Consider the following 11,083-nt stretch of genomic DNA (forward strand, 5'->3'; position numbering starts at 1 on the left):
GCCCTTGCATTACTGTGCTGATTAAGTGCTTTTGAAGATTTTCTCTTAAATAAATGTGTGCTTATGCAGGCCAGGATCCTCACGTATTTCAAATAAGGACCCCAAAGCATATTTAATAGAGGATGGTCACTTAATAGCAATTACCTGTATAGGGAAATCAGATGTTGATGGTGGGATTTACCTCCACTGTTTGTGACAGCTGGAGCTTGCTGAACCTTAAACCTAAACACATTCTCTTTTTCAGCTTTTCCGCTTTCTCAGCTTTCCTCTGTGAGCTGACAATCATTTTTTCTGGTGTATGAGTACCAATTAGCTTTTAAATAAATTCCAAATTGTCTCAAATACAAAGCACTCTTGCAGCTGTATGAAGGGAAGAATGCAGGGTGCCACAGGCCCCTCTGTTTTCCTCTTGCAATGGGGCTTGGAATTTCTGCTGTGGAACCTGTTCCCTCTTTCAGCTCACGTGTTCATCAAACACCTTGATTGCTGCACTTTTTACCAGCCACTTAGGTCTTGTTTATTTTTTAAAATGGCTAGAAAGCTTAGTCAGAAGCATAGTCTGAAAACAAATGTAAGACAAGTGTAGTTCTCTCAAATTTTAATTGCTGGAAGGAAAAAGCCATTATATTTGGGCCAGTGTGATATTTTGAATTTGCCAGAAATTGGTTTTAATAGACAGGTTTTAGAAACTTAGGAAAATAAACCCTGGAAGCATTGTGGTGTCTTCTGTATTGTTAAACAGTGACAATAATAACCTCGTAACCTCTTTTATGCTTTAATAAAAATTCTTAATTTAGCATGCTATGCTCTAAAAATGTAGAGACCCTACTGAGAGCATCTCACCACTAGCAATGCTAAATGTATACCGCAAGCTCTGGCATTGACTAGGAGGACCATCTGGATAAAATTATACTCATTGATGAGTCCAAAGGTGATGTCTTTCATCCTCAGGGACTTTGCAGAGAAATCGCTGAGAAGCTGCACAGTTCACATCAAAAGCAAGGTGCCACTCAGCTAAATAACAGGTCCTTTCATTCCACTTACAGATGTGGTGAAGATAATAAAAATCTTATAGATCAGCTTTTTCTTTCAAGGCTTTATTCTGTAGAGAAGAAATAATGTCTTTGGCTTGGTGTAAATTGGCTTATTTGAAGTAGTTGCTTAATGTTACATAGTTCCGTTCATAGTAAATACCAGTTTCTTGTAATGCACTTTTTCGGTTTTCCCCTTCTCTCTCTTCTCAGAGTGTTTTGGTTTATTTTCCTCCCTTCAGCGCAATTTAGCTCTTAGTACTGAAAAATTAAATTTGTCTATGGTACTTAGATGCTGGCAATACTTCGTGTAGCAAGCAAAATGGCATGTGCTGGAATGTTTGTCTTCTGTGTCAAAGGAGCGCAAGGATGTTCACATGATTTTGCGCAGTTACGCAGCTATTCAGTCTCCGAGCTGACTCCTTGTTTAGGGACTGTTTTACACGTACTAAGTTCATGAGGATATTGTCACACTGCAGTTACTGTGCTGAACCAACTTTTAGTAGGCCAGTTTTACACAAGAGTCCACTTTGCCAGCGATATCAAAAGCACGTGCCACATCCGTAATGGACAAGAAGATACAATATTTTGGAACAGTTTATGGTCTGCATGCAATCCAAGGCTAGTGGATGTTGAGAAAAAAAACAGATGGCACATGCTCTTTGCAAACAGCATGGCACACAAACGTCCATGAAATATCTCAGGAAATCAAAAGCAGACACTTCCTCTAAACACAGTGATGGTGTTCTCATGGAAATCAAATGCATAGCTACTGAAAAGTTTGGGCTTCGCTGTCAGTTGATGAAGCCTGTCTTCTGTGGTGTTTTTTTGTTTGCTTGCTTTCATATCATCATATGCCTATGGTTAGTAGCCCTCTTCTGAACCAGCTTCTTTGGCTATCTTTATCTGGGCACAAAGAGGTTCTGCAAGCAGGACATATAGAATGTAAAAGTATAAAGTAACTATTAATTGGTTAATACACACAAAAGACATTCTGGATTTAACAAACTATTAGGCTAAATACCACCCCAGTACGGCACTTGGAGAGTGCTTCCACCACCAGGCAAGAGGAGAAGAGTTACTGGTATTTTGTCCTTTAAGGTTTTATACCTTTCCAGTTAGTGTTTGCCCTCTTGAATTCTTGAGCTACTAAAACCCCTGTCTCAACAGGGACTTTAATTTTACACTTTTTACCTTTCTGCAGACTTTTCCACAGCTCTTTCCCAGCAGTCTGAGTCAAGGGGACGCAGCTGTGCCGTACCAGAGCTGATGCTTAGTGTACAGGCAGGTAAGCCTTGGGGAGCCTTTGGCAGGAGCTACAGGGAGAGAGGGTTACACAGCCACAGAGGAGTCAACCTCCTTTGTGAAAAGAATGTAATTATCACAGGTGTGTTGTGATAGCCAGCAAAACTTGTGTGGTGACATGTCTCAGCTACTTCCCCCTCAGCCGACATCTGCTGTCAAGTCTAACAGCAACAACCTGCAGCAAAGTCAGTCATGCCTGGGTTATCTGAGGCAAGCCACTGCATCCATGGGGTGCCGAGGAGATTGATGCGTGTGACAGAGGACCCTTCATGTCAGACTCTCAGAGGTTGTTCTTGTGGTCAGCATTACCTCCTGGGGTTACAACTTAGCTACTTAGCTTTGCTTTAAATGTAATTTGTTAAGGCGTCCTACTACTCTGCTGTAACAAATGTACTGTTACATGAAAATGATTGTCCCCTTTTTTTCCTGAATTTCCTCCCATACTTTGCAAGAGGCAATACTCTGATTATCTAATTGCGTGTATCATGAGTTACTATGATACTGTTACAAAAAAAAGGCTGTTTGTGAATCTAAGCTGTGTTAGCCCTAAATTTGTACATATCAAAGGAAAAAATGAGTACAGCTTATGGGCAAACGGTTCTTTAGAAGGTCCTTAAAAGCATTTTTCTGTACTTCAGAGAGTTTATGGCCAAATAATTATTTAAGCCTGTCAGGTGTCAAGCTCCACATAATAGTCCTTGATTTGAGAAATAACAGGGAGTATGTTTTGGCGAGGCTCTTATTTGATTTTGTTAAAATACAATTTATCCTGCTTTGCTGGACCAACAGTCTAGTCAAGGGTGCAGCTGGGCCACAAGCCTTTATTATGAGGTAGTAACGGTGTTGCAATATTTCTTAAATATAACTTAACTTACATTTTACGTTATTGTAAAATTTTTAACTGACTCTCCGAAAGCACCAGCTACAAAAGGATAGGGAAGATTCACAAGAGATTCTGTACTGTGGTAACTTGATAAAGTTGGAGCGACTGGCTTTAATTGTGCTGTGACTTACAGGTGTGTTGGAATTTTCCTGGTGGCTGAGCGTGTCTTCTAGGGGTGGAATCAGACAGATGCTGGATTTTTTAGCAATGGATGGTCTACAGGACCTACTTAAACTTTCAAGCATCTTAAGATTTGACAGAGAAATATGAAAATATGTCTTGTAGTTCACAGAAGTTCTGTAAGAAAGCAGGTGTTGGAGTGTTAATAGTCGTGCTGCATGATGCAGAAAGGAACATTTAAATGCACACTGATTATTTTACATTAGTGCTTTATGCAAAAGGGAGACAGGAAGAGCTGGATGAAACCTCATGTGCTCTCATGGCCAGACCTTCATGATTTTTCTACTTGGGAAGACAAGCTCCTGATGATTAACAGAGAGTGCTCCAAGCACTGTAGGTTAGTACAGCCGTTTTGCAGTAATTATGCACAAGTTAATGAGCTAACCTACATTGACTGTTACTATCATGCATTCCATACCAGTTGGTTAAAGGCTTTGTTTTTAATTGAGGCAGAAGTTGAACACACTGAAATTAGGGATGACCTATTTAAACCTAGGGAAAGATCTGAGGTAATCTGTTACTTCCACAATCTTTATTTCAGGCTGAAATAAAGATTATGGGAGAGATCTCCAGGCAGAAAAATAGCTGACCTTACAAAGGACCAAGCATTGTTTATATAGCGCTAAAACTTTTTAGTATTTTCTTGCACTAATAATAGGATGGACATTCCCTTTTGGCAGGAAGATGTTACAAAAAGGCTAAAAAAAGCCAATGAACATACATAGTGTCCTAGTAATCACTTGTATCTGGAAAGTAGAGCTTACTTTTTTCACCCAGAGATGAGGGAGTTCAACTCTGTTCTTAGGCATGTCACAGCTTAGTTGAAGTCCACATACTTGCTAAAATCAAGAAACAAAATACATCCTTCAGCTGTGATGCATGCAAAGAAATTACGAACAGAAAAAGCATCAGAGTAGAAGAGGAAAGCTATAATGACATTAACCTCAGACAGCTGCAGTAGACTGCTTGCCTTTGGGGACTTTCCTTTTAGCTATTTGAAATCATTTTACAAATACTGTGTTCAATCCAAATTTAAAAAAAAGTAGTGTGTGTTTTAGAAGAGAAAGCAATTGTAGGTTGAAAACAAAGCACATTCCTATTTAAATCCTGACTTGGTAGTGGGACTTCAGGCAAGCCAACTGGTCTATAATTCTTTTAAAACTGGTAATGAAGGGGAGGTGAAAGCTCACTATCCAAGTTTTTATAAATCCCTATCAAAATAAGATGTGGGGCTTATTACATTTTAAGAGGAGGATGAGAGAATAGGGCTGTGCAAGAGCCGTTAAGGGGAGGGGAGGGCTCTGGGGCAGGAGTTACAAGAGGAAGATGCTGGACCAGGCCAGGTGGGAGGCACGAAGGGGCCGCTAGCTCAGGCACCGCTCTGGTACCTCTGACAGCAACGCTGATTTGGGACCAGCGGCTTCTTCCTCATGACTGTTTCTACCAGTGAAAGAGCTGCTGGGAATTTGTCCCACTCACCCAACTCGTTTTTGGCATCACGCATAGGAGCTCCATGTGAGAGAGCCAAAAAAGGGATCCAACTTCTGACATCAGCATTGCAGCAGCTCCACGTCTTGGAAATACTAAGCCACTTTTACTTACAGACTTAACTTCTATGAAGTGTACCATTTTCCCAAATGTGCGCTTTTGAGGAATCACCTCTAAAACAGGTGGGTTTGTAAAGTCCTAAAGTGCTGTAAGTATACCTATGGCATATTATGAAGAATCATTACAGCTTTCACAGAAGGATGTTACGCCTTACAAATATACTAATGCTTTTTTGAAAGACTGGACATGGGAACAGAGGGATCTACTCCATGCTGCGCACATGCTTTGGTATGGCATGGCTTGCCTTTTTTTTTTTTTAAGTCTGAAGAAAATGAAGTCCTCAAAAAATAAATGAGACCATTCTCGAGGCCTGTTTAAAACCTAGGCTTGAAAGGGCTTCTGGGGACATGCCAGGGAGCATCTGGTCAACATTTTAGCAGATAATCTGATAGAGGAAAACATGACTTAAGTTTCCTCATGAAAACATTATAGAAGAACTAGGGAAAAACCTGAATACTGAGAGACTGAGTAATAAGCTTCATTGTTATGGGGAGAATGTTAACTGCATCATACCGTTGGTTTTAAATTACTCTAACATTCTCAGTACAGAGAACCGAGAGGCGTTTTGCATAGTTGCAAAACATAAGATCAGTGGTCTACAATAGCCAAAAGGCAAGTAGAACATTAACAATTCCTGGGGAAAAAATAGATTATCCTACAGATCAATTCTCTGGCATGTCCTCATCTTGAATATTGCAGGGCCTCCAGTACATCTCAGGAAGTATACAATAGAGCTGAGAGACAGAAAAGGTGAGTGAAATCCCAGAGACACAAAATGGTTTCTTCACAAGAGATTAAGGTTGAAAACAACTCAAGATGAAGAATATGATGTCCGTAACAGTGTGGAAGGTGAATAGGGAACAAGTAATTGCCGGTTATCGTAAAATGGCAACCAGTTGGCACTTGGCGAAATCAGGTTTAAAACAAACAGAAAAGAAGCACAGCAGATTCCATCGCAGATCTTCTTGCCACAGGATATGCTGGAAACAAATAAAGCGGCCCTAAAAGGCACCATCCACACAGAGACTTGGTGGCTGTGAAAGATCTGGTTTGCATGATCTGAATGCAAGCTTTGTCTCAGGAAGCTCCTCAGCTCTGGTCAGAGAAGGGTGTGAGGGCATAGCGGTGAAGGATGTCTTTCTAGAAGGATCATTAGCCAACGTGGGAGACAGGGTGACCACTATGGTGATTCTAATGTTCTTACAGCTCTTGAAAAACCAAGTTAAGAGCCTTGCCGCATGAAATAAACCCCAGGTAGCTAATACCTAGGACTAGAGACAAACATCTTCACATGCACAGAGCACAAGATTTAAGATTCCTGAGAACACACACCTTTTTCATTACAAGACAGTGCTTTTCTCTGCTGAGGAAGGGTAAAAAAACACTAGGGTGGGAATGGAGGTTTTTCCTGTTGTCTTTGACATACAGATTATTCAAGAGCAATGGCACTTCCACAGCAGATACTAGAACTTTTCATTAAAAACCCCTGCACCTACCTGAACTTTTAAGTGTTACTTCTCACATACATCCCCAGAGGCACGTGTTAAACCTACTCATCACTCACTGCAGCTGTAGGCTGAGGTCTGCAATGACTGAACTGGACGTGCCCAAGGTGACTTCCTGCATTGCTGCAAGTATAATACTTTAAATCTGAAACCTTGCCCAGCAGCAAATGCTCGCCATTTAATCCCTCCCATTCTCCTGATTAGCTCTACAGATCCAGTAGATCGTAATAATCCGGGGAGCTGCCTCTGGCGGTTGCAGACACACAGTCTGCACTTGTCCGGGCAGTGCTTTCACAGCACACTGCTGAGCAGCTGGCAGCTCTGGCGGGCGGCCACGGGTCGGGCAGCAGCTGCTCTGCCGCCCGGCCCTCTCCCCTGGTGCGCTCCCCTCTGCTTCCCCCTGCACAGCGAGAACTTGCACGGGCTGACAGGGCTCCTTCTCTCGCTGCTCCCGCAGCACGGAGTGTAGCTGGTGTTTACAGTGCAGCCTTCAAAGTCAGCTGACAGCTGCACGTTATTGGGCGTGTGCAGGGTAAGAGAAGGAAAATGAATGCAGTCCTTCATGAAATCTAAGGGGACCCTAAAACCCACACTTAGCTCTTCCATGTGAGCACGCGGCTGCATACACTGGCTGCAGGGAACCGTACTGGCAGAAATGTTTTCTGTTTAGCACGACTTGTTTAGAAGATGATTTAGACATTGTTAGTAATCCGTCATTGATGTGCAGGCATCAGCTACCAAGTTCACCCTTTCCTGCATCAGTTACACAGCTTTAAAATGGTAGTTATCCTAAGATAGTTAAGAGTAGCAGTTATATTTAAACTACAGATTTAAGCCAAACAAAATTATTTATTTTGGCATTAGATTTATATGGAACCTAATTTTAGCTTCATTAAAAAAAAAGTTGAATGCACTAGAAACGTGCTTCTACTGTGGACTAGAGAGAGCAGAAAAGACCATACAGCATTCCGTGTATGGAATGAGCTGAAAAATTTTGGTTTTAGAAGCCATTTATGCCAAGATCACATATTCTGAAAACAGAGTCCTCCATCATCACTGAGCAACTGGGAAAACACCACCACAAAAAACTACTATGGATTTTTAATCCTGCATAATTTCAGTTTTGGCAATGGAAATCTATCAAACTCTTAATTTCTCCTTCATCCTAAGATTTTTTTTTTTCCCTCATTTCAAGGTTAAGATAAAGTTGTATTTAGTTGAATAGCTTTCGTATCAGATGATTGTGCCGTGTCTATCATGCACCCTTGTTTCCTGCAGTATCACGCTATGAAAGGAGCTCAGCAAAGACTCCTGCTTTTTAGTTTTGCACAGCTATGCTGCTGCTAGACAGAAGTCATAATGACTGTATGTTGAAACTATGTGTTACTGTGTATTGTCGGCCATCTTGAAATCTCGGGTAATTTTGAATTGCTCAATCAAAAAAAAAAAAACAAACAGTAAACAAGTGGAAAGTATTAAAACAGCAATCTATAAGTAGCATAGAAACTGGTATTCGTTAGCATTAAAGAAAACAAACAGAAACAAATGCCTTAAATCATGGCTGTTAATGTTTTGATTCTTTAAGAATTATGTTTCCATTTATCTGAAGTAAATACATCTTCTGTCCCCAAGGGATTGTCACCTACTCTCCCGCAGCTCTCACAGTAACTGTTAGATTTAAGAATCTGTTTACTTTTTGTCACATCTTATAACCTGAACAGTTATGCCTTCCTGGGTTTACGATATTGCTTTCCTTCAGTTAAACAAAAATGCTAGTTGATTTATTTTCCTCATTACTTGGAAAGAATAATTCACTTGATGGTCTTATGAACTGGCAACATGTGCCTTAGAAAAATAAAATCATTAAGATTGGGAAAGACCTCTAGGATCATCAAGTCCAACCGTCAACCCAACACTACCAAGGCTCCTAAACCATGCCCCCAGGTGCCATGTCTACACGTCTTTCAAATACCTCCAGGGATGGTGACTCCACCACCTCTCTCGGCAGCCTGTTCCAATCCCTGACTGCTCTTCCAGTGGAGAAATTTTTCCTAATATCCAATCTAAACCTCCCCTGGCACAACTTAAGGCCATTTCCTCTCATCCTATTGCTTGTTACTTGGGAGAAGAGACCAACACCCACATCACCACAACCTCCTCTCAGGTAGCTGTAGAGAGTGATAGGGTCTCCCCTCAGCCAGACTGTTTAGCCAGACTAAACAACCCCAGCTCCCTCAGCCGCTCCTCATAAGATTTGCTCTCCAGACCCTTCACCAGCTTCATTGCCCTTCTCTGGACACACTTCAGCACCTCAGTGTCCTTATACTGAGGGGCCCAAAACTGAACACAGGATTCAAGGTGCGGCCTCACCAGTGCCAAGCACAGGGGCATGATCACTGCCCTACTCCTGCCGGCCACACTATTCCTGATACAATCTTTATATCTAGACACACTGTTTTCAGTGACAATAACACTGCCGTCAGCTCTAAGGCACTCAGATGCAGTTGAAAATCCCCCAAAACCACGTAAGTGCAGTATGAGGAAGCTGCTCCTAGGTTACTGGGTAGCTGCCATGAAATCACGAGGCTGGAAAAAAAAACCCTCTGAAAGAAGATGGAACTAGTGGAAGATGTGGAGGAAAAAGGGAAGTCTGAAGACTGAGTTCCCACAGCTATTTAGCTAATCAGGGTGGTCAACACACATGTTGCTACAGCAAAGTGAACGTGACCCAACTTACGACAACAGAGCTTTTTTCAATACCCTATCAAATTAACAGCTATGATTGTGAAGTCTCCTGTATTTCCTGTATTTAATACTTAAGGATGCAGTGGAAAGCCAAAGAATCTTGAATTGATTTATGGTAATGCCAACTTGTTCCCAAGTACAAAAAGAAGTACAGCCTCCAAGAGCTATTAAGTAGATGCAACAGAATGAAAACATTATATTCAATTTAGAAATCCTGCTTATACACAGTGTTACCTTAAGCAGAGACATTAAACCTTTAAAACAACATCAATTGCATGTGATATATGCCTTTTATTTTCTCCTTTAAGGAAAAACAATTCTAATACAGTTTATATAAAACACTGTCCACCTAAAATATTAAATTTGAGCCAAGACACTTTGAAGGAAGTCTCGTTTTCAGACCACAGGCTTCTGATAATCACAGGAACTGTGATAATCATAGTAACTGCTGATTATCAGTTACCAGCACACAAAACCAGCATTCTCCAGATGTCAAGCTTGCAAGAACTAGGTCTGAAATAGGCATTACCTTTTCAGCACTTGAATGGCATAGGAATACTCTGCCCGCCCTGCCTGTTCTGTCCCAGCGGTATTTCGTCAGGAAGATGAACGCTCCCACAACTACAAGTACACAGCAAGACCGAACGCGTACAGCCGTACGTACACCATGATCAGTAGCGACAGTGCCAATTCAAGCGCGCAGCGCAGTTAAATGCCCTGAGACTGAGCACCAGGATGGCCAGAACCTGGAGTATAAGGCCCCCAACCTGACCCAGGGCTCCAGGGTATAATTCAATACTTGATTGCACCTAAGTTTCCTGGCACAGCAGTAACTTTCACAGTGAATGTAGAGAAATAGAGGGAGTCTCACTTTTCAGTGGCGTGTCCACACTGCAGAGGTATCTACATTAACTCACACAGTCAGCTCCTGAGATGATCATTCCCTTATACAAATAAACAACTTGCAGTGTAAGCACATATTAAGATGCCTCAGGGGACGGGGGGAAGTTACTCTATCCTTATATTCTTTACTTGAGAAAATCCAGTATTATCCCAAATCCCCCCAAATAAAAAACAAAAGAAATACCTTAATTGGCAAGCTTACTGTTCAACAGCTTGTGTCTTCTAGGTGTTGCTATTTACTCAATGCCGTAAGCCTGCTCCTGCATTTTCTCGCTTGCAGACTTCTCCTTCATCCAAAATCTTCATTCATTCAAAAGAAAAAGTATTTCTTCTTTTTACAGATGGAAAGCCACCACCATAGGAATCTGCTCCAGTTTTATAATCTAAATCTTCTGCCTCCTGTTGCTTACATAACTCACAACTACGAAACTTTGTTAATATTTTCATGATAAATCTGATCAGCTTTGGAATAGTGTGCTAAAAACACAGCAATGTAATTCTGGTAGACTTCATGTATTTTCAGAGTTCTCTCATCATGGCCATGAGAAGTTAAATCACAGTCTCCAGAGGTTAAATTTTTGATACAACTTCACGATTATCTGATTAACACATTTCTTTTTTTAGCAGATAAGCTTTTTTGAAAGCAATCTTCCTGATTTGATTATTATTAGTAGTATTTGGCTCTTTAAGCATTCTCATTTCCCCCCCTTTTTTCTCTCCTCATTTCAGCTGATTGCTCTGTACCCCCCCCAAATAATCTTCTTGTGCACGCTGCTCTGCTGCTAGTCCCCTAAATCGATACAGTCTTTGAGAATTTTCATCTCGGTAGGTAAGTTATCTGTCCTCTCCTACCTAAAAGAACATCAGGAAAGCATAAAAGCTTATGCTATCAACTTCATCACAGTTTTTGCTCGCCTATAGGC

The 11,083-nt window shown here is 41.3% G+C and overlaps 1 protein-coding gene across 3 annotated transcripts in view; it reads right to left on the bottom strand.

Annotated features, from left to right (window-relative positions):
* The window catches only part of DCUN1D4 (defective in cullin neddylation 1 domain containing 4), a 201,164-nt gene that overhangs the window by 94,346 nt on the left and 95,735 nt on the right, over positions 1–11,083 (bottom strand). The gene's annotated exons all lie outside the window — the stretch shown is intronic.

This window comes from Phalacrocorax aristotelis, chromosome 4, assembly GCF_949628215.1.
Source record: "Phalacrocorax aristotelis chromosome 4, bGulAri2.1, whole genome shotgun sequence".
Taxonomy (NCBI): Eukaryota; Metazoa; Chordata; class Aves; order Suliformes; family Phalacrocoracidae; genus Phalacrocorax; species Phalacrocorax aristotelis.